This window comes from Electrophorus electricus, unplaced genomic scaffold (assembly GCF_041902795.1).
Source record: "Electrophorus electricus isolate QZ-2024a unplaced genomic scaffold, ASM4190279v1 Scaffold42, whole genome shotgun sequence".
NCBI classification, from domain to species: domain Eukaryota; kingdom Metazoa; phylum Chordata; class Actinopteri; order Gymnotiformes; family Gymnotidae; genus Electrophorus; species Electrophorus electricus.
Window position 1 is genome coordinate 854,751 of NW_027658714.1, and position 23,825 is coordinate 878,575.

Here is a 23,825-nt window from a genome sequence, read left to right on the forward strand (position 1 = left end):
TATCGATTTCAGCAAGAGTGCTGAACATGTGGAGACTCACTCAACCAGCCAAAGAAAGCACAGTGGACTAGCTAAAAAAGTGCAGAATCTGGTTACTGAAAATGAGCGTGATTCCTGGACAGCTATTTCCCAAACCCAGAGATTCCCGATATGGCAATCAAGAAATTCAGCAATGACTACACCAAGAAGCCTTATGATGACGCCTGTTGAGGAAATCTGTTTGAATCTGGACACCCTATTTGCCACTCCACGAAGTTCCAAGTGTTCATTTTCAACTAGAAACAGCCCTACTTCTTTACTGATGTGTTTTGACCTACCTGGTGTGCCCATTTATGAGCTGGACCACACTTTGACTGTCCGGGACAAAGCTAGAAGTTGCTCGCCTGATCTTAAAATGGACACAAATCCACAAAGCCGCAAGTGTGCATCTGCGCCTTCGGCTGGACGCGGAGCTGCTCTCTTGCCCTCTGCTTTGGACTTTCTGCCACACGATGTTCCTCCTTCTGAGCCAGCCCAATCTCGGACCTTCCTGGATGAAGCTAACAGTACAGTAACAGAACAGTAACAGATGAAGCTCTTACTTGACCTGGATGAACTGAGTGTGAGGACGCCTGAGCCGTTCGACCTGGAAGAGCAGGACAGCTGTCGTGGCAGTGTAGCCTCCTGGCCTGCACATCCGTGGTCTGAAGACAGCCCTTGTGCAATGCTGAAAACCAGCCTTAACCTTGACTGAACATTTCAGTTAGCCTGATATCGCAATAATATCCCAATATCTTATGGTATTTCAATAAAAAGCATGAATAAAAATCACAGCAAGCCGTATAGTTACTGTAGGACATATACATACACAGGGGCAGCTGTTATAAATGGGCTAGTGGGGCTAAATCCTAATCATAATCATCAATACCATATTCTTACCATTCAAACCTTCTTATATGTAGTTAAGAAATGCATTGAAGCAGATTATTTTGGACTTCTGTGGACCCAAGAACAATAGCATCACTTAAAGGTCATAATAAAAATACAAATTGGCTAAGATGGACTGATTTGATCTAGCCACAAGCTGCAGATTCACACAGCCTATCTAGCAAGCACATTCTGACATATTACATACACTGAAATCAGTGAAATACTCCACTAATTAGATCTTCTTGGGCTAATTTTTTTAGGCCCACAATGTCAAGCTCCACCTTCTTGATATCTACATTTCAGTACTGTTTGAAAAGGACTGGCTATAAAAAGCAAATCACTGACTATAAAAATGTAGAAATGTAAGAAAACACATGGAGGGCTCATTAAGAGTGAGTACATTCATAACACGTGGTCAGTGTTTGTAGTCGTTTTTGTTTATCTAAATGTATCCTAGTCTGTTTATGCCTGGGAACAACCGCAAAGCATTAGTTATCTAGCTTTCATTGCTTAAAGCCAGAATGTTTATATTTTTCTTTGGTTGCCTGTTTGTTTTGTTTAGTTGATGATGTTAAAAACATCTCTGCCACATATTTGCCATATAAAAGATAAGAGAAATATATGTTTCAAATATGATGTGAGCATTCTACGACATTAAAAGTCGCATCCGTTTTTCTTTGTTTCAATAGGCCTTTATTCTAACAGTCATATATGCTAGCATAAATAAATAAAATGCTGAATTGCATAGATCATTGAGTTAAGGCTGCTGTCCTTCCTCTGAGTGTTGTGGAGCCTTTTGGAAGTGCCTCATTATTGCTGAAGAAACCCTTATCTCTACAATATAGCACATTTCCAAGCAGGAAATAAAATGTAGGAATATCAAATGTGCAATCATGAGGTTTATAATTTTTGGTTCCTATATAGATGCAAATGATTCTGAAGCCAAGCAGACGAAACGGTGCTTGTCCAGTTTCTCTGTTCACTCTGATTTCCAGACCTAAGAGGTTCAGTGTGAGAAAGGTAGATGTGTTCAACACTGCACTGAAACCTCAATGGTGGACATTTCCATCAGATACTCTTATATCAGCTTGTATTGAAACAAGCTGGTGATATGGAGCTGAAATGATAGCTCTTCATCATGAAAACAGAGGGACTGGGCTTGACAACATGACATGATTTATAGGGGGCGTCAGGGTGGGCATTGACCATATGCCTGTCACATTTGGTCCTTTATATTGATTGGTTGTCCTTCCTGCAGCAGTGGTCTTTGGGCCACCTCCCATCTCAACCCCCTCACAGGCTGATGCTTTTATCCAAAGCAACTTACAATTACAACCGAGTACAACTTGAGAAACTGAGGGTTAAGGGCCTTGCTCAGGGGTCCAACAGCTTGGCAGTGGTGGCACTTGAACCAGCAACCTTCTGATTATAAGTCAATTACCTTAACCCCTGAGCTCGGACAGTTCAAGAGGAAGGTCAGCTAGTTCACTATGTGACATTAAATCACTTCAGTGGTGTATAATTATGCTGGAGTGACTTCTCATCATGTTTATTGGCAGAGACATTGAATTTGACATTTTTGGAGTAGGTATTATAGTTAATGGACTGGAGTAAGTTCCATTACGTAAAATTGTATTTTGAATGAATGAATTGAACAAATGCAGTTTGTCACATTTTTTACACTGAGGAAGTAATAAACTACTTCTGATTTCACACAAATACTTAGTTTTACCTGGATTATATTTTTTATGGGTGTAAAGCAAACTGTTTTGTATTTGGCATTCAACTCATTCAAACAAGTCTTCTGTTTTGTTTAGCTGTGTAACGTTGAGCGGTAAGGAGGCAGACATGTGCGGAGAAGAGCGAGATTTAATAGGGGCAAATACAAAATCAGTCGTTTAGGCAGTCCAGGGTCAAAGAGCCAACACAGAGAGCGAGGCGATACATGATTAAACAAAACAAACACACAAAGGCACGAAAGCAAACAGGGAAGCAGGCTATAACTAAGGCTAGGGAAAACTCAGAGCTAGGAAACACGGAGCACAAACCAACACAACCATACGAATAAACATGCAAACATTCAATGAACTAAACACATAGACCAATCAGTCAAAATTCAATAATTCAAATGAACAGCAAAATCTAAGGGAACAAGGCAGGGTTTAAATATATTCAACTTCACAAAACTAGAAACGAAGGACAGGTGTAAGCAATCAAACAAGGTGAGGACAAAATCAAACTATGGAACGGAACAGAGCTAAACACAAGACAGGGAAAACACGGAACACCGAAGATGAAAGGGACTGATCGTGACAAGTTGTTTATTTTAAGAGACTTTTCTTATTCTTTTTGTATATTTCCAATTGCTCTTTAATAAAGCAAAGTATTACTTATCTGAAAAATCAGTTAGTTGATGCCATAATCGAGAGAATACTCGATTACTAAAATATCCTATAGCTGCAGGCCTAGTGTGCATATATAAAATATGGCATTGAAATAAATGGAACCAATGCTAAAGTATGGCTCTGAAACAGAGAAGGTCTCTTCTGTGATAAGCTCTGGAAATAAACTGATGCATACCGACATTTGTAATGTAATGTAAACCTGACATTACAAATGTAAACCTGGAATTACCGTTACAGTATCTGAACCATAACTGCTGCTGATGCAACAAAATGGTCCAAAATTAATTATGGAAATAACAGAGCGCCCTTTAACTTCATCACCACAATGGCTGACACATGGCAGTTTCATAGAGGAAGCCTCTTTCTGTCCTCTGCATTCTTATGAATGACACTAATATAGTACACACAAATATTTGCCAAGCAAAAAGACACTTAGAATGATACTATCAGCAAATCAAAGATGGCCCAGAAGCTCCAGGTGACCATGAGTTGATACTGTACCTTGCTGCTGGCAGGAGTCCACAGACAGCAATGAATGCATCTGTGTTTTGTCTGCTGCAGGTAAGTAGGTCAAGAATGGCTCACCTAGTGTGTGTGTGTGTGTGTGTGTGTGTGTGTGTCTGTGTCTGTGTCTGTCTGAGTGCATGAGCGTGTGCAGTACCTTGCAGGCCACACGGTGGGGACAGAGCATCCCAAAGCCCAGAGGAAGCTGGATAGTCCTAAGCAGGGCCACCACGTCCAAGTGCTTTGTGAAACCCTGTGAAGAATGCTGGAGTGAGAAAAGTGGACGATGAAGAGAGACGGCAAAGCGAGACATGGAGGTGGAGCTTACTTATGTAGGTGGGGCTTACTTATGGAGGTGTATCTTACTTATGGAGGTGGGGCTTACTTATGGAGGTGGGCCTTACATGGCTTCGGGATCATACTCTGACCAGATCCTTTTGAACTCATCCAAGTGATGCAATCCCAGAATCGACCAATCATGTGTCAAGTAGTCAAAATTGTCCACGATGACAGCAACAATGAGATTGATAATCTGGGAAAGGTGATAAATGGACACAGCAAATAAAGAGGAATGTAAGCATCTGAATTAAATTCACATGAAAGTAAAAGAATTGTGCATTACCAAGAAAGCACAGAGCATGAAGAAGCTGATGAAATAGATGATGGCAAAGTTGCTGCCGCAGGTGAATTCCTTGCCGGGCTCGTAGTCCGACTCTGGATCACAGCGTTTCCCTGGCAATCTGGCCAACATAATCTCCTGCCAAGCCTCGCCCGTGGCACACCTATGTACGCACACACACACAAACACGAGCACACACGCACACAGGTGGGGATGAGACTCATCCAACCTGAGTGCAGTTTTGTCTACGCTCCCGCGGGCTGTGAGGTCCACAATGACTCCACTGCTGTGCCTCCTGCTGGCTCCTCTGCTCCAATGTCTGCTAGGGAGAAAGACAGTCAGGCAAGCACCATGTCCCTGAGATGCCTGCACAGCAGTGGGTTCATATTCGGTGCTCTTCAAATGACGTGTATTTGTATGTTCACACTCATCAGAATCTGTATTCCCTCCCCCACCCACCTGCATGCCAATCACAGCATAGATGAAGAAGATCATGGCGATGAGCAGCGCTACATAAGGGAGGGCCTTTGGGACAAACAGAAGAAAACAGAAGAAAAAAATCTCATTTGAATTCTCAGCTTTTGTGTGTTCAGGTAGAGAGAAGAAACTGAGGGGTTTTTTGTTGTTGTTGCAGTGACCATTGACCTAAAGAGATTTCACAAAGGTCCAGAGGCGTGTGCGGATGCCCTCCCCCTTGCTGAGCATCTTAACCAGTCTCATCACACGAAACAGACAGAAGAAAGCGATATACACCCGAGAACTGTCTTCAGAGCTCTGTGGAAAAGGAAGTAAGAGAGGCAGAGGCTATATAAAGAATTTCTATGAGTAAGATTATCTGATTGCTGTGCCTAATGTCTAGTAGATCTCCAAGTTTATAAACTTGCAATAATATCACCTTCTGGACAGTCTTAAAAATTCAATTGCAGTGATGATTATGACAAGTATATAGTTGTAAATAATTTTTGCTGATTACTGATTATAAATAATGATTCTAATGAAATAATAATCTAAAATACTAATGAGAATATTTCTGAGAAATCATACGATACTGTATGGCAGGTATGCCACTGCCATAGTTTCCCCACCCTGACATCATGGTTGCCGTGGTGCTAGTGCCATGTGGATTTGTTGTTCTTTTTTGTTTCCACCCTGTAATATGCTTTGTTCTAACTGTTCTTAACACCTGTTTTGAGTTTTCCCCTAAGTAACCTGTCCTGCTGTGGTGCTTGTTCCTCTACTTCTAGTCATGTTTTCTGGTTTTATGTCTCAGTCTCAATGTTACAGCCAATACATTTTCTATACTTCTATATTGATAGTAACAGTATGAAAGCAGACTGGACACTCACAATGAACTCTGTAACCACAATTTCCACCACACTCCCCACCACAATGAGAGCATTGAAGAAATTCCAGGCATCCATGAAATAATGCTGGGGACAAGACAAATGGCCAAATAACTAGCTTCAGTTACAGCATGACATAGCATGAATAGTGGAGGAGTGTGATGATGACAAAACCCACGAAGATGTTCCTCATGAAGAAGGCAATGATGATGATATAGACGATGAAGAAGATGGATATCTCCACGCGGTAGTTGTAGAATGAGCCATGGTTCTCCCCGTTGGCATCGATGGCCTTGTAAAGGAGTCTGAGGGAAATCATGAAACAGAAGAGAACAAGTGTAACCCAGGGGAGGAAATATGTGCTTAGTTGACCTTTGCCCTTTGACATGGGATCACATCATTGTGGAGACTTACGTGGGTCAAGCCTCAAAGGTGGAGACAGTGAAGAGGGCCATCATGCCCATCAGCACGTTATCAAAGTTAAACTCGCTGTTGAGCCAGAAGTGCTGGCGCATGATCGGGTGAGTCACATCACCATCTTTATATACCACAAATGTGCCTCTGCATTACATGCAAACACACGCACACACACACACACACACACACACACACACACACACACACACACACACACACACACTATGAGAACAACACAGAATCAATGAATCATTGCCATTTGATAACACACAGACACCTTCCCTAAGTAGTGCTTACTTGCACTGCTTCAGTGTGTGTTTTGCCTCATCTGTGCGGCAATAAAATTTGCCCTGCGATACAAAATGTAACATTTACTCTCAACAGCACCCACAAGAGCACCTACTTTGTCAAAAGTGAGACAAGTCATAAGTGCAATTCATGTATTGCTGGTGTCATTACGAAGTAAGGGAGGTGCAGGGGGTGGTACGTGTGCACGGGGAGCAGAGAGCACCTTAAAGAGCTGGACGCCAACGCAGGCGAACATGAACTGAAGCAGAGCGGTGGCAATCATGATGTTCCCGATGGTCCTGATAGCCACGAACACACACTGCACCATGTTCTGGTCAGACGGGCAGAGAGGCAGTTATCAGGGATGGCAGGAGAGAGGCGTGTGGCACGCATGGGCACAGGCACAACGGGCAGTACCTTGAGTCCCTTTGCTCTGTTGATGGCTCGGACAGGCCTGAACACTCGTAGCACTCTCAGGATCTAGTAAAATGTTGTGATCTATATTGTCAAATGCTGCACGCAGTTCAAGCATTATAAGCACAGAGACCTAACCAAGGTCAGAAGCCAACAACAGGTCATTAACTACTTTATTTAGTTCTGTTTCTGTACTGTGATTAAGCCTAAACCCTGACTGAAAAACTTCATGTATCTGGTACTGATTCAGATATGAGCTTAGCTGCTGAGCTACAGCTTTTTCTAGGATCTTGGAAATAAATGTAAGCTTTGAGATCAGCCTGTAGTTTGACAGCTGACATGGGTCGACGTTAGATTTATTGATAAGTGGTCTGATTACTGGTAATTTGAATGGTTTAGGGATGTAGCCAAGGTTCAAGGAGGAGTTTATTAAATTTAGAAAAGGTTCAATTACTTCAGGTAGGATTTCCTTAAGAAAGTGTGCAGGCAGTGAATCTAGTAAGCATGTGGAGGATTTTGAGCGCAAGATCAAAGATGTAATTTCTGTAATTTTCTAGGTGTAAAGGATTCTAGAGTCACAACTAATAAGGCGATTTTTTAAATTGCTGTGATTCATTACATTTTGGCACTCATAAAATGTAACTGGATCCAAGTTCTAAAAGAAATTGTGTTTGCAATTTATTTGTACAGTTACTTGAAAAACCCTGGTAGCGCAGTTAACAGGTTTGATGATTTTCCTGTGCACAAAACTGTGATGCCAGGGCTGTCCCAAGTCTTTATGAAGCCCTAAGCAAAAATCTGAGTCGCCATTGCAATAGCATAGGACATAGATGTCAAACTCAGGGCCGCAAGCCAAATCTCGCCCACAGTGTAATTATATTTGGCCTGCGAGAAAATACTATATGTCTACTAGAGCTGGCCCACCGGTAGACAGTGAATTCACCGCTAATACTACAAATCCCAGAATGCTCTGCTGGTGCATTGGCGTGTCAATCAGGACCCACAAACGCCCCCTCCTCTGTTGACATTCATTAGCAACCTCATGCCACCAGCTGCACAACTTGCAGCTTCAGGGTCAGGGCCATGTCATCACAGACATGTATGTTGCAGTGAGGGCTTTTAAAACAAAATTGTGCCTGTGGCCAATTTTATGGCCAAACCATAAAAATGCAGAGCTCTACTGCCATGTTCCCAAGTGCACAGTTTGCTGAAAAACTCAAGTTACTCAGTGCCGAGTGACCTGGCAATTTGCTGACTTTGATGCCCAGAAATGTAGGTTTTAACTGCTTAGTAATCCTTTTGCAGTTGATATGGAAAGCCCACCAACTAACCTCCAAATGGAGCTGCTTGAACTCCAGTATAGTGACACGCTGAAGTCAAAGTATGACGCTGTGGGCGCTGCACAGTTTCCACATTACATCCATGACACAATGCCCCAGCTGCTCCAATGCTCTCTATGTTAGGCAGCACATATCTGTGTGAGCAACTATTCTCCTTGATGAAGATGAGAAAAACATCACACAGGAGTCGTCTCACTGATGAACACCTTCACTCAATCCTGAGGATTTTCTCAGCTCAGAGCCTGACCCCAAACATTGATGAGCTAGCATCCAAGAAGAGATGTCAGGTATCTGGCTTGGACCAGTGTGCATCAGAGTAGATCAGAGAGTAGCAAACTGAGCTTGAATGAATGTTTTCTTTATGCACTTTTCCTCGCTACTCCAAAGCATGGACTTGAATGGGTGGATTTTCATTGAAGGAAATTATTATTATTATTATTATTATTATTATTATTATTATTATTGTTAGCCTGTGAAAAAAAAGGTTACCATTGAAATTTAACTCATAAGGCTACAAATAAAGAAAGAGGCATAAGATTTTTAAAAACATTTATTTAAAAAATGAATGCCACAGATGTCTTTGATTTGACATTTGATTTCACGTGTGTCTATAGTATTAAACTTTGCTTGTTCCAGATTCAATGTTTAAGCAAAACATTGTCCAAGTTTTTAATTTTTGCCCACTGTGTATTTGAGTTTGACTCCCCTGGCATAGGACAATAAATAAATAAATACAATGACAATGTTCCCCAACTCTGATGATTTTTTATTTATTTTTTTCAACAGGACAATGCTCCATGTCACACAGCCAGGTCAATCAAAGTGTGGATGAGGGACCACCAGACCCTTTCATAGCCAGCCCAATCTCCAGACCTGAGCCCCAATGAAAACCTTTGCAATGTAATCAAGAGGAAGATGGATGGTCACAAGCCATCAAACAAAGCCGAGCTCCTGGAATTTCTGTGCCAGGAGTGGCATAAAATTACCCAACAGCAATGTGAAAGACTGGTGGAAAGCATACCAAGATGCATGACAGCTGTGATTAAAAATCAGGGTTATTCCACCAAATATTGATTCTTGACTCATCCAAAGTAGAAATATTAGTACCGTGTTGTTTGTAAATGCTTGTTTTCTTTGCATTATTTGTGGTCTGAAATTTCTGTAACTGTTTTGTTATTTTGACCATTAGTCATTTTCATAAAGAACATGCTCTAAAATACAATATTTTTATCTGGAATTTGGAAGACATGTTGCCAGTAGTTTATGGGATAAAACAAAACTACTCAGCCTGGTCAAACTCATACACATCAATTGTAAAACTAGAGAAACTGATCATTTTGTAGTGGTCTCTCATTTTTTTCCAGAGCTGTAAATACATTTAAGTGCTCTGGGGAGCCAATTGGTGGCCACTTGGAGACCTAAGCAGGCGTTCATTTCGCTTATATGGCGGGACAAGTGTTCTGTTGTTATCCAACCTATCGCAGTCCTACAAAGAGTTAATGCACTTATGATTTCTGATGTTTATTTTAGATGCATTTTGGGTTGTACATGTAACCGGGTGATTATCGGTTGTGCCTACACAAAGCTGGTGGAACAAATAGGTCGTGGTACCTTTAAAACCACCAGGTGGTGCCATCGCGATAACAAGCGGGATTAACATGTTTATCAATAAACGAACAAGGAACATTTTGCTCCTGTGAGTTGCCTTTTTGTGAGTTTTAAGAAAAAGGTGAAAAAACCTTGGATTATTCCCTTACCAACACAGTAAAGATTTAAGATTTGTTTTAGCCGTCTAACAAAAGGGTTGTTGAATGATTTTGTGGGTGTGTGCGTGCATGAGTTGTAAGATAAAGGTTGGAGTTTTCCATCAGTGTTGCAGGTTCACCTTCCATGAACCTTTCTATCTGTTTAGGACCAACCGGAAGGCAGTTGTTTTGGGACTTTATTTTAGTTTAGTTTGTTGACGCTTCTGTAATAAGGGACATAGAAAATAATTGTATACGGTCAGTGGAAAAGTGAATATGTTCTTTTCTGTTTAGTTAGTTTGTGTAGCTACTGTGAGTGAGCGCAGATAAGTTCCAGTGTTTAGCCTACGTGTGTTGTGGAGTTTAGCACATGTTAACAAAGTAAGTACAGGCACAACAGGTCAGCGATCATTTTAGAAGATGCTTTCTAATTGTAATCCTTCACACTACAGTGTGGAAGCATAGTTTGTTTTTTTGTTTTTTTTTTAAATTTCCAAACAGCCACTGACATATTATGTGTACACTAGCTTGTGTGTACTACAGGAAGTTTAAAAAAGAGAAATACATATATTTTCAATTGATGTGCCTGGTTTCCTCTTACTCTCATGTATGTATAGGAAAGGAATGTCCCATTGGGTCTCAAATATTCACAGGCCATAAAACTTGCTACCAGGAGTGGAGTATTCCAAGTAGCTAAGAGGAACTAAAGGGTTTTTTTTTTATGTGCAAGTATAGAGTGAAGTACCTAATGCGGTAGTGCTGAAGAGCAGGTTGGCATTTAGTGGGAGACCGAGTGGTGTTCTGGTGTCTGGTTACAACTGTTTTGATACCACGTCAGAGCTACAGAGATCATCGTTGTGACGCAACAGGACAACGACAGGAACTTTAGGCCAGAGGGACTGTGCCAGCCAACTCATCATCAACTCCTATCCTTCACCAAGCTCGTAGTAGGGACTGTAAAGACTGAAGTTTGTACAGTATCACAGTCAGGTGAACAAGAATCACAGTTGCAAGAACAAATTAGGGAGTTGCATACTAAACATGAGGAAGCTATGGCTACGATAGATTTTATGTTTATGTTCCCATGGAGAAGCATATTCCCCCATTTTGTGGCGAGCTTGAGAAAGATGGTAGGCCTGTCGATGATTTCACTGAAGATGTCGACCAGATGATAGGAATCAGTCTGACCATGACCAGTATGATTTTATGTCCCTGCTAAGAGGTCTGGCTCTAGAAGAGGCATGTATGTGCAGCAGTGCTGACCTTGATAATGCTAGTGACTAGTTAACCTACCTCAGAGAAGCATTTTCAGACAATCACAGTGTACCCCAACTGTTGCATTGTTTTTACAGCTGTAAACAGCAGGAGGGTGAAGACATAAGAGAATTTTCACATGCCTTGGCGCAAGCCCTTAGCTTGCTACTGAAGTGGTGTCGTAGTTGATGAGAGATTGGCACTAAGGGATCAGTTCATAGAGGGAGTCAGATTCTTCTCTTAGGAGAGAGCTTTGCAGATATGTGCAAAACAACCCAGAATCCTCTGTGATGGAGGTGCGGGAGGAGGCTTATTTGTGGTTTCTAGAGGAGTCCTTAGTTAAAGCCAAAGCTGTAAAGTTGAGAGGTGGTAGTAGTACTAGTCGAGCACAGTGTGCAGCTCATAAAGTGCAAGAACTAATGTCAGTCACTCTGGAGGACGTCCTTAAAGTGATAGCAGAGCCGTGCCATAGTTGAATTAACTAAAGCAGCTAAAGACCTCACAGTACAGAAAAGTAGTACTGCTAGCAGACCGAATTCACAGCCAAAGTATCCGTTGGATGTGCAACCAGTCTGTTTCAAATGTGAGGTTCCAAGGCATATTGCAAAGAACTGCCCACAGAAGTGAAGCATAAGAAATGCAAACCCAGTGTTCTCTAGCTCCCAGGGAAACGAGACCCCCCAGTTGTTGTTCCCCCAGATTGCCTGACTCACCCCATTTACTCAGCTAGTACACAACCCTCCTGTGATCAATTATTGCAGTGTGTTATTGGAACATGTCCTCTAGTAGAGCTCAAGATTTGCAATGTTGTTACTCCTTACCTGTTGGAGAATAATAATCAAGTGAGTACTCTTACGGAGCAATTTTTCTGAATGCATTTATATGGGGAAGATGAGGATATGTTGCCCACTATAGGTTGTGTTAAATTGACAGCCACTAATGGGCTCAATACACCATACCCTGGGTATCTCGAGCTGGAGGTTGAGGCAATGGGCCTAAAAATTCTATTTGTAATCCTTTACACTACAGTGTTGGCGGCATTTGTATTCTGTATAGCTACAGCACCTCTACTTAACACTCATGTTGTAATCTGATCTAGAAAGTTGCCAGCCCTTTTAAAATATTAGGTTTATAGTATAATAGTTGAATTAAACAGACACAGCTTTAATCGCAATTATTTTCATGACGATTAATCTTAAACCAAAAAATGAGCTCACTGAGAGCTGTAGTTCTTTTTACAGACACACCCAGTAAAACTGCTTGATCAATTCTTGATAGCCACTGACCTATAGGATCAATAGACTAGTACAACCAAATAACCTTTAATGTGTTGCTTTACTGCAATGCATTTTAGAATTGAGATGTTAGTGTGTTCTGTTCTTGAAAAGGTTACAAAAGCAGCTGGATAAAGCTTTGATTGACATGCTAGTCATGGACTAGAATCTAATATGGTTATAATAAATTAATTCAGGACAAGTGCAGCATAATACATTTTTTAAATTAACATTAGTATAAAAATGTGGGTTCTTTGTTTTATTCTTAGACATATGATGGTGCCTCAATAATGCTTAACATTAACCTGCAATAAAGAACAGGACCAGCTATTCTCTTGTACTAATTCTGAAGTTTGCATCTTTATTTTATATTTGAATGTTTAACAGCTGACTGGGGATTTAGGAACAACACCCTCCCAGGGCAAGGCCTTCACCAAAGGCATGACCATGGCCAGTGACTTGGGCAGGTCGGCGGTGTTCTACACGACGCTTGGGGCAGACACTTGGGACTGAGCGGTCTGCATGTGGACGAGTCTAAGTCCTGCACAGTCACGCAGGTGATGACGTTTGCCTATTGGCTCACGCCGCAGCTGGAAGGTGGGGCTAAGGAAGGGGAGGAAGGATTAAACCACAAGATGAGCAACAGCAGGGAAACTGTTAGGAAGGATTTCATAATGGATTTAAAAAGACTTGAGTTGCAGTGGAGCAGCAGGTGGAACAGCAGGGGTGTGAGAGGTCACGGCAAGGGCACCTGGTGGGCGGGACCTAGGCATCGGTGTCGTCCTCGTCCTCTTGAGTCGCTGGGGATGGTGATGTTGCTGACAGCCAGGCCGGGCGTGAGATGATGATCGGCTGTGACAGGTCGCCGATGCCTTGCATGGCGGAGGAAACAGGCCTGGGACAAAGGGGCACGTCAACACTCAACACACACCGCACACTCGAGTGAACACACAGCCTATCACCAAATTGTGATGCCAAAGAGCCATCCAGCACTTGTTAGAACAGTTGTACCCACTATGCAGACCGACATACTAGACCAGTAGGTCTCAGTTCCAGTTCTAGGGTTTCCTTGCGTTGTATTAGTGTGGGGTTTTAGCCTTAATGCTAACCATGTCGTCCATGTCCTCTCTAAGGTTCTTGATGTACGCACTGGGGAACTCCTTGGCCCTGGCTCCCATCTCAGCCTCACACTCCTTGCGAGACCTGAAGCAGCCAATGAACACTTTGCGGTCATTGAGCATCATGCCATTAAGTTTCTCAATGGCTCTCTCCGAAGCCTCGCCGCTCTCAAAGTGTACAAAGCCGTAGCCCTTAGAGCCGTTCTCATCACAAATCACCTTGCAGGAAAGGAATGGCAAAGTTGCAGAATGTGTCATAAAGGGCTCCGCAGTCAATAGACTTGTCCAGGTTTTTGAGGAAGATGTTGCCAATTCTGCTCTTCCTCAGAAAGGGGTCTTTCTGGGACCACATAATGCGCATAGGCCTGCCTTTGATGACGTTAAAGTTCATCATATCCAAAGCACGCTCAGCATGGCTGCTGAAGGTTCACATATGCATATCCAGGTGAGCAACTGGTCATCATGTCCCCACACACTCGGATGGAGACAATTAGACCAGCAGGGCTCAGTTTCTCGAATAGCATGGCCTCCGTAACGTCTGAATGAAGATCACCTACGTACAACAAGGCCATCGGAGCACTTGGAGCACTCGGATTCATCTTTGTGAGGGACGTCGTTGAACCTTTCTGGAAATCGTAGGTGAAAGTAGTAAATGAACAAAATAAAATATTAAACGACTTAACCAAATAATCTAAATACACAAATTATACAACAGTTTTCCAAAAAGCAACAACAATTCAACAGAGCCAGGGAAGTGTCGATTGACCAAAGCGATCAAAGGAACACTTTAGCTTTAGAATTCAGATGACAGATGACAACTTAGTTGTTACGTAAGAGTTATTTTATGTAAATGTTTATTTTTTAATATTATCCAAATGCCATTTATTTATTTATTTTTATCGTTAATGATTAATTATTCAATTATTTAAACTGATAGCCTTAATAACATGAATGAGAGGCTTGTTTCTCTACTAGCCTATTAACTGTACTAGACTTTAACAATGCCTTACATTTCAAAATATTACCCAGTTAAAGTATTTTCCAAAAATCGTCCATATGCTGGTCACACTGGATCATTTACCACATGGCTCAAAATAAATTCTTTTACATTGATAAGCACAGCAACATTCATGGCAACAAAAATCTATCACATTAAAGATAGTTAATGGGATTAAATCAGTTTGCCTTGAAGAAGGCATTTGTTCTTTGACGTTAAAAATACTCGCCTGGAATTAAACCTAGTAGAGTTCCACAACGAGGTGCAATTTGTAAAAGGACGTCTTTTTCTCTCAGAGTAAGAAATCTGCAGAAATAAATACATCAGTTAAATTTTTAAATATATAGGTTAAAAATCCAAGTATAAAGAGCAGATATATTATCTGTGCTAATTAATGAATGTATTTAAAGTATACATTTAGTAGGCCTAAAAATATAACTGGTATGTAAATCATATCTAAATATATTTATTTAGAGTAAATTACATGCGACATATTGAAGATTTTGATTTTTTTGGCCCGCTACCACCATACCGCCTCATCGGGAACTGTTACACTTTATTTTTTATTTTTTTTTATTTATATCTTAAAAATAATCACCTGGAATGTAAACCTAGCCGAGGTCCACAACGAGGTGCAATTTGTAAAAGGACGTTTTTTTTTTCTCTCAGAGTTAGAAATCTGGAGAAATAAATATTTTAATTTATTACCCCCCCATCAGAGGACCTTTAGAGCTTTATTATTAAAAATAAGACAGACAGATGAACAGACAAACGCAAAATGTATATATAATATTTTTAAGTATTCGCCATCTGCACCATTACAGGAATAGTGTGTGTGTGTGTGTGTGTGTGTGTGTGTGTGTGTGTGTGTGTGTGTGTGTGTGTGAGTGTGAATGTGAATGTATGTATATGGTTATGTGCGAGTACATGTATGTTGGATTGTATATGTACACGTATTAGAGTGTGATATTTAGCGTTTATGGATTGGCTCTGTATGGATTTTATCAAAGGTGTCCAGTCTAGATTATTGGTTCTGTTATTGATTAATTCTGAGAATTATTCTATTGATATATAGTCTATTAATAGATTTTTCTATTGGGTGACACTAACATTATTTTTTGTTTTCCAGTTCATGAGTATGTTTTTTTGTTTGTTGTTTTTTTGCAATAATATTTTTATTATATCAATATAATAATGTTATACATAGTATCCTGTCCTATTGGTTGATGATCTGTCTCCTAGGAGACATAAAGATGGTGTTGGATGGATATGGTTATTTAAAGCATGGGATATGTTGGTGATGACAACTTGCCAAAATTGCTTGATAGATGTGCTCTGCCGAGTGGTATGAATGTAATCGTCAGATGTGTTTTGAGTAAAGTATGTACAGATTGCTGAGCTTGTGAAACCAATTTTAAACATCCAATGTGTAGTATAATGTACTCTGTATTATTTTGTACTGAATGCATTGTAGGTTAGTGTTCCTGTCATGTGGTAATGATTATTACACATTTTAATCCAAACTGCGGCATCGGGGGCTGGTAATAAATCTTCCTCCCATTGTCTCGATGGGAGAGTAACTGTGATATTTGATTTCACTATTATTTTGTATATCTTGGATAATAGGTTTTTTGTATTAGGAATGTTTATAAATTCTGATATGGATGTAGGTATCGGAATTGATTTTTGAACACATAGGTGATCTTAGCTGATGGTATTGTAGGAATTGGGGGCTTTCTATACCATATTTTGGGGCTAGTTGTGGGCATGACATGAAAGAAGTCTTATGATAAATATGTTTAAGGTGTGTAATGCCTTTTTCTATCCAAGATGTAAAGTTTAATATTTTTGTTCATGGTAAATTCTGGATTTTTCCAAATGGGAGAATGACTAGTTTGTGTGAGTGTGGAGTTTGATATCTTGTGGAATTTCCACCAGACTGTTAGTGTCATGGCCACCTTCAAACTGTTGAAACATGGATATTTTTGAATATGAGTCTGGGCACATTTGAAACACCTGCCGCAAACATTACTGACATTATATCTTGTTTATGTGATTGGCTGTGTTTCTCTAGCCACAAGTACTTTTTGATTTATTTATTTTTTAATTTGGTAATTTTATATATAACAGCAACAAATGACATCTTAAGTTTTATGACAAAATGTGCAAACAAGCTGGCCTGAGAGGTGTGTAGCGGGATATGACTCAGTGCATCTCTGGTGCTGCTTTTGATGAGTACAGTGTCATGAGTGTGTCTGTCCAGCAGTGCAAAGAGGAGATACAGCTTCTTCTCCCAGAGGTTTCCGATAAATATGTAGATATGTTAGTATGTAATAGAAAGACAGCTGCCCATCCTCATAGTCTAGGTACATGCCCACATTCCTGGGCAATTGTGTCAGGGGCAGAGGGGTCTCAGGCTTGGTGCAGGTGTACAACTTCTGGATGCTCCTCCAGAGCACCCAGAAACCCTCACAGTGGGTTTCTCAACTTGCTCAGACTCAAATCTGAATATCGGCGTCCGAAAGGTCTTAGAGAGGAACAAAAAACACAACTCATTTGATTAAATTGTTCCAGTATAAATATGGTTATCAAACATGCTTTTAAAAATACACTTCCATGGAGATGGTGCCCTACAGGGTAGTGTTGGAACAGTGTGTACAGGCTTAGTGTCATGTTGTGGCCCCGCCCCCTCCTCAAACATCTTGGTGTGTGTGTGTTCGTCTGTGTTGCCACACCCTCTCGTGTCGTTCACCTGTTCTCTGTTATGTGTAATCGGCTTGGGTGTATATATGTCTCGTGTGTCATAGTACGTGTGTTGGTGTTTGAGATGTGCATAGTGTTTGAGCTTTGTTGTATGTTTTGCATGTTTGCAAAAATAAAAGTGCGTTTCATCGTGCCTCGTCCCCGCATCCTGCTTATCCTCGCAACGTCACAACTAGACCACTTTAGATGTAACTTAGAACCTCCAGTGACCTCTGTATGTGTTTCTTTAGTTGTATGAGCTCCACTGGAGGACTCTGAATAGTTGACAATGGAAGAGGGGTATATCAGATTCACCCCTTCTGCCTCGGTGTGACAGATTAACACACTGCATTAACATTTAGAAATAAAAACATATGGTAAACACAGTCTAGAAAATATTACCATGTAACAATTCATTCAGTATATGAACTGTTTTCTGTGTCCTTATGTCTATAAATTAAAAGTAATAAAACATTTAAATGATAAATAAATTACATAAAATGTATAAATGTTCACAAATAAGAAACTACATTGGTCTGCAATTTTCTCCACAGATTCAAGGAACTCATGAAAGTTGGAAGCTATAGAAACATAATACAGAATTATAGACTGACTGATGTGTGAGCAGAAAGATCACTGTGATGTTCTCATATCTAAAGCACTCAAAGCATTGATGTTATGTAAATGAACTTTGATCTGATTGGTTTAAGGAAATAGATTCACCTACTTTGAAGTTCAAGTTTTTATCAAAAGGTTAGAACTGGTTGACTATACTTTGTCTGTTCTGCAACAGGAAATTTAAACATTTATATCCAAAGTATTACACGATAGAAATCAATTCAAGACTAACCGTTATTGACCGCTAGATGGCGGAAGATACGAAGAAATAAATGAGTCCAGATCCTCCTGCCCGACTTTACGGTGAGACTCTGCTTTTACGTCATTAAAACGCTAAAGAAAAAAGGCCGCCATATTTGTAGTTCCACAACGTGAAAAGGCGTCATTTTGTATGCCAACGAATGAATAAACACCATGCCATGCCTTGAAGACGACGAAATTGCAATCTATTTAGCTAGCCATAAGAATAAGAATAGCTGTTTGATTTACATACTCACAAATATATTGCATGTACATACATCTACATTTCAGTCGATCAAAATGTTTCACGTACTTAGAACCGCAACTTTATGTTACAGTGGTCATATCAGAGATATAATATAAAATATAAAACGCAATAGGTGTCGTGTTCTGTAATAGAACATTTTAACATTTATATCCATATTACACTGCAGAAATCAATTCAAGACTGTAGAGTCGTCGTACCAAATGACGTAAACTCAATATAAACCGCTGACTTAATTTAATGAACAGTATTAAGATAATGAGTGAGTACAGCGAGTCTCATCTTACTGATGCCTGTTCTAACTGAACATAGGCAGACTCCTGCATGCTGACTGGTCTAGTCACCAAACACCTGCAGCTATGGCAGCTCGTAGCAGGCAAACAGGACAGTCATTTATTCAAATGATTTACACTGACAACAGTTCTGGAATGTTACCCCTGCTGACATCAGAATTAATAAGATTCAAGTTCAGCAAATGTTAGCGCATTTGACAATGGGACAGAGACGGAGCAGGACGAAAATCCACCCTCTGCCGACTGAACAAGAGCAGCAGAGGATGAGCAATGACTGGCCCATTAGACCAATCTTGAAGCGTGTGGAATTCTGTATAGAAAGTGCGTTATAAGTATAAAGTGTTACAGTAAGTGTTTTGGCCCCTGACTGCCATTAGGACAAGCCAAGACAACCGCTCACTACGTTAGCTTATCTACTTGTTAAATCAGCCTGAAATTAAGATACAGATAAAAGTGTTGATTTTTATACTAACATTTTAACAACTTGAGCCAAAGTATTCAGAATGTAAATGTTTGGTCTAGCAGGTATGGCCCACAACTGATGCAGAGAGTGCATGACATGGCAGAGGGGATTCATGTTGGCAAAATGCCCTCCTACGAATTAGTCTCAAATACTGAAGCAAAAAAGAGGCCGAATTCACCTGATGGAAGTAAGTCTAAAAGGGCTTCTTGATGATGTTACCCTGGTGACTTGCATACTTTCCAGATGCTCAACAACCATTAAAAGTAGTGCATTGCTAAAAACTACTACTTGTTGTGCTGGAGGTGTTGAAAATATGGTTTCCTTGTCATTGTCAGTTTGATTTTATAAGGTTCTACCTGGGTATCGATAGGAGCTGAAACTGTGCATTTGTTGCCCCTCTGAGGAGATGAGCCAATGAGGAAGATGCCCGTGTTCAAATTTGGCTCTAGACCACGCTTTGAGCCGGTGCACTTTGTCAACGGTTGAAGTTGCAGCAGCATTGGCGGAGTGGGACGCAATGGTGAGAAGGAGAACGAGAAGGATCTCAGGAGTGAGAAGCTGAACAGCGGCAAGCAGCGAGAGGCTGGAGACAAAGCCTCTCCTCTCCCTTCTCTGACACAAACACAGTCACGTGTTATATACTCACATAATCCAAAATCCAGCATCTTTTATTTGCTGTTAGCTGGCAAAGAGTAATCAGTATAGTCAGATTCCTTTAATGTAAACACTTGGGAAAATTCCTGCCATGAGATCACTTTGGACACAGGGAAGATCTGATATTAAATATTATGACAGGGTGAGGTCATGACTGCTTAAAAAAGTTTATAATGAAGGTCATGAAAGGTCAGTTTTGACTAATTACAAAAAACAGCATGTAAACATTAGAATGGGAAATTCAAGTGGTCTGAGCGAAGCGAACTGCGAACGAGGCATAGACCAGACTAGCCAGGACCAATATTTTGAAAGGGATCAGAGGAGGATGACATCAAGAATAATTCTGATGATCAAGTGGCGCACGGTCAAGCAAATTGCAGCCAGATACAATGCTGTTGCTCCAACTAACATGTCTGAATGCACAGGTCATCGTCCCTTAGCACATTTGGATGACCTGTTCAGATGACCTGTTCGAGTGTCATTGCTGTCTGAGGCAAACAGAACGGCAAGGCTCCAGTGGGCAGAAGAGCAGAAAACTAAACAGTGGAACATCATCTTGTCAGATGTATCCAAAATTCTGTTGCACTATGATGATGGGAGGGTAAGAATTTGGCATAAGCAGCATGAAATAACGAGTCCTTCCTGTCAGGTGTCAGCAGTTCAAGCTGGTAGAGGTGGCATAAAGGTGTGAGGAATGTTTTCTTGGCACACCATGGGTCCTCTGAAATCAGTAGACATTTGAACAGAAGGGCTTACCTATGTACTGCGACCGAGTGCATCCCTTCATGCAGCTGCTTAAACTATGGCAGAAGGACACTTTCAACAAGACAAGAAACCCTGCCACAAGGGTTGTATAATCACGGATTTGTTCCAGTATTAAGACAGCAAATTTTCAATGTTTCCCTGACCTTCACAATCCCCAGATCTTAATCCTATAGAACATCCCTGGGTAAAGGTATAACAGGCAGTTTAGAACATGTCAGTCCCTCCATGTAATTTGAGAGAAAATATCCTATGAAGATTGGACCAATATTCCTGCAGGGTATTTTCAGCATATAGTGGAAACTATGCCAGAAAGAATTGCTGCAGTTCTGGAGGCCAAAGAAGGTCCAACATGCTATTAAATGGGTGTACTTAAGCCAGATACACTGTGTCCTATAATGGGATGTTGCTAGAATGTATGTGGATGTTGTTGGAATGGCCGCAGAGTTGCGGCAGCAGTACAGGTAGTCTGTAATCCTTTCCCCCATCCGAGTGAGTTTGCCCTATTACACGGGGTCGAGTTATGATGTGAATGTTTAATTACACAGGATGGATTGTGGGCGACGGAACCGAACAGCCTTCAGGATTCAAATAGAGAAAGGTGAAACTTCTCCAGCCTTTGAGTTAATCACAGGACTATCGCATAGCAATTAGGGATAACAGAACAGCTTTCGGGGGGTTTGGGTGGGGTGCCTTATCCGCCCCTTTAACAGAGTGGTCACAATTCAAATTTCCCTTCTTCCATTGTTTACAAGGCATTATACATGTGGTTTATTTATAGTGCACGGAGTAATATGCAGCGAGTCTGGTCTGTCTGCTTTGGAAGAGAAACATTTGGCCAAAAGAGCAAGACACAGCCAGGAGGATGATTGGTAAGAGCACATCATAATATGCACCTTAAAGCTGTGCTCTACAGCTAGGTCCTGTTCCATGACTGCATATATAAATTTACTACTGACATTGCCATTTATATCTGGCCATTTACAGTGCACTCTTGCTCAATGCAGCACTTGAAGCTGATTTTCCATTGTGTAGTTATTATGTTCAAGAGATGTTTGACCCGGTCAGGGTGACACACTTTAGTGAGGGCAGCAGTATCCTAGAGGACACTACAGACAGTGACGGAGACATCTCAGAGCGCGAGGTGAGAGGTTGAGTTTTTTGTTACTCTCTCTACGACATACTTTTCATGCCAGGTACTATTGTCCAGTTCAGCCCAATTTAATTTACTGCCTTGTATTATCATATATAAATTGCTGAACATCTTATCACTCAGTTTCAAACATCCCCTCAGCTGTTTTAAGCCATTTCGGTTATTCAGAAGTACTGCTAAATGGATGTGGTGGGAAAATGAGAGCACATCAAACACAGACAGCTTTATGCATTGAGTAGTAAAGAGTAAAAGTTTATTGAGTTTGTAAAGGGAAAGAAATGTGAGTTCCACCTTCCAACTATAACTTTTCTAGGATACGTGATCAGCCATGGTGAAATCACTACGGATGATAAGAAGATCAAAGCCATCTTCCAGTGGCCCATTACTATTATAATTAAAAAACTCCAGAGATTCTTGGGATTTGCAAACTTTTACCGATGCTTCATATGGAATTTTAGCAGCATTGCAGCTCCTCTCACAGCCCTCCTGAAAGGAGCAATGACCAAGTTACTTTGGAATCAGGAGGCTGATCAAGCATTCAGGAAACTGAAAGAAGCTTTTACCACGACTAGCATACGTCGACATCCTGATCCTTCCATTCCATTTGTCGTGGAAGCTGATGCTGCTAACATCGGGGTAGGAGCTGTACTTTCACAACGATACGACAAGTCCAAGTTACAATAGATGATTAAATAGACAAGTGTATATAAAATAGATGATGGAATAAACAAGCCATACAAGACACAGTCATCCCAATGGAATGTCTGTCGGGAAAACATTACCTACCTTGTGCTGTGACCATCTGTTGAAGTGGGCTCATTCTTCGCTGGTTCAGGGCTATGACAAGCGATATTTATAAGTATGTTTCTTCATGTTCAATTTGCAGTCAAAGCAAGATGCCTAAGACCCTACCCACAGGAAAGCTCATGCTTCTTCCCGTACCAGAAAGTCCTTGGTCTCACATCACCTTAGATTGCGTTACTGACCTCTCTGTCCTCACTGTAGTTGATGGATTCTCCAGGGGTGTGTGGTTCATTGTGTTTCCGAGTATGCCTACAGCCTGCCAAACTGTGGAAGCCTTGTTTAACCAGGTGTTCCGTATATTTGGCATCCCAGAGGACATAATATCATATTGGGGACATCAATTCACATCTCGAGTTTGGGCTTCCTATATTGAACACATCGGGGTAGCTATTAGTTTTACATCCACAGTCAAATGGCCAATTCCGACATTGTTTTTATATGAACAATCCATCAGACCGGTCCAAGTTCCTCTTATTGGCAGAAATGGCCCAAAATTCACTTACTAGTTCATCCACTGGCTTGACTCCTTTTTATTGTATTTTAGGTTATCAGCCTCAAATGTCCCATGGACTTCCATATCAGCTGGTTTCCCCGCTGTGGATGAGTGGATGCAGCGGAGCGAAAGGGTATGGGAGGAAACAGATCAGTGTATTGTATGAGTTCTCTGAACGTATAAGGAAATTGCGGACAGGCACAGAGGGGAGAACCCGATATACCAACCTGGTGACAGAGTGTGGCTCTCTACACAGGACTACCGCAAGCCGGGGTCATGTCGCAGGTTAGGTCCCAAGTATATCGGTCCATATGAAATTACCAAGCACATTAATGAAGTCACATATCAACTCAACTTACCTGCTCACTTTTGTGTTTTGAGGTCATTTCATGTGTCCCTTCTTAAGCCTGTTGTTCCTGTTGTGGCCTTTGGATGAGATCACCCCTGAGGTCACTCCTGTATTAAGTATGTTGGTTGCTGTCATTAGAGTGTATTGTTTCTGAAGGTTTTTTTGCATTATGCAATGCCTCTTCGCAGAGTGTGATTTTCAAGAACTTTAGTAAGCAGATGACTTATTTGCATCACCTTTTTTGGTAGGACAAAGCCCATCCATGAGCCAAAGGAAGCTGAGGTAGGCCCCATTCCATGAAAACACAGGGAGTGTGTGAACCAGGATACCAACACAAGCATACATGCAAGCTGACACCTACC

At 41.1% G+C, this 23,825-nt stretch overlaps 3 pseudogenes; all 3 read right to left on the bottom strand.

The window, feature by feature from the left end:
• Nucleotides 1-389: 389 nt before the first annotated feature.
• LOC145655976 (voltage-dependent L-type calcium channel subunit alpha-1D-like) lies at nt 390-5,157 on the bottom strand (annotated as a pseudogene).
• Nucleotides 5,158-5,904: 747 nt separating this feature from the next.
• LOC145655977 (voltage-dependent L-type calcium channel subunit alpha-1D-like) lies at nt 5,905-13,542 on the bottom strand (annotated as a pseudogene).
• A 49-nt stretch (nt 13,543-13,591) lies between these two features.
• LOC145655978 (polyadenylate-binding protein 1A pseudogene) lies at nt 13,592-14,229 on the bottom strand (annotated as a pseudogene).
• Between the last annotated feature and the right edge of the window lie 9,596 nt (nt 14,230-23,825).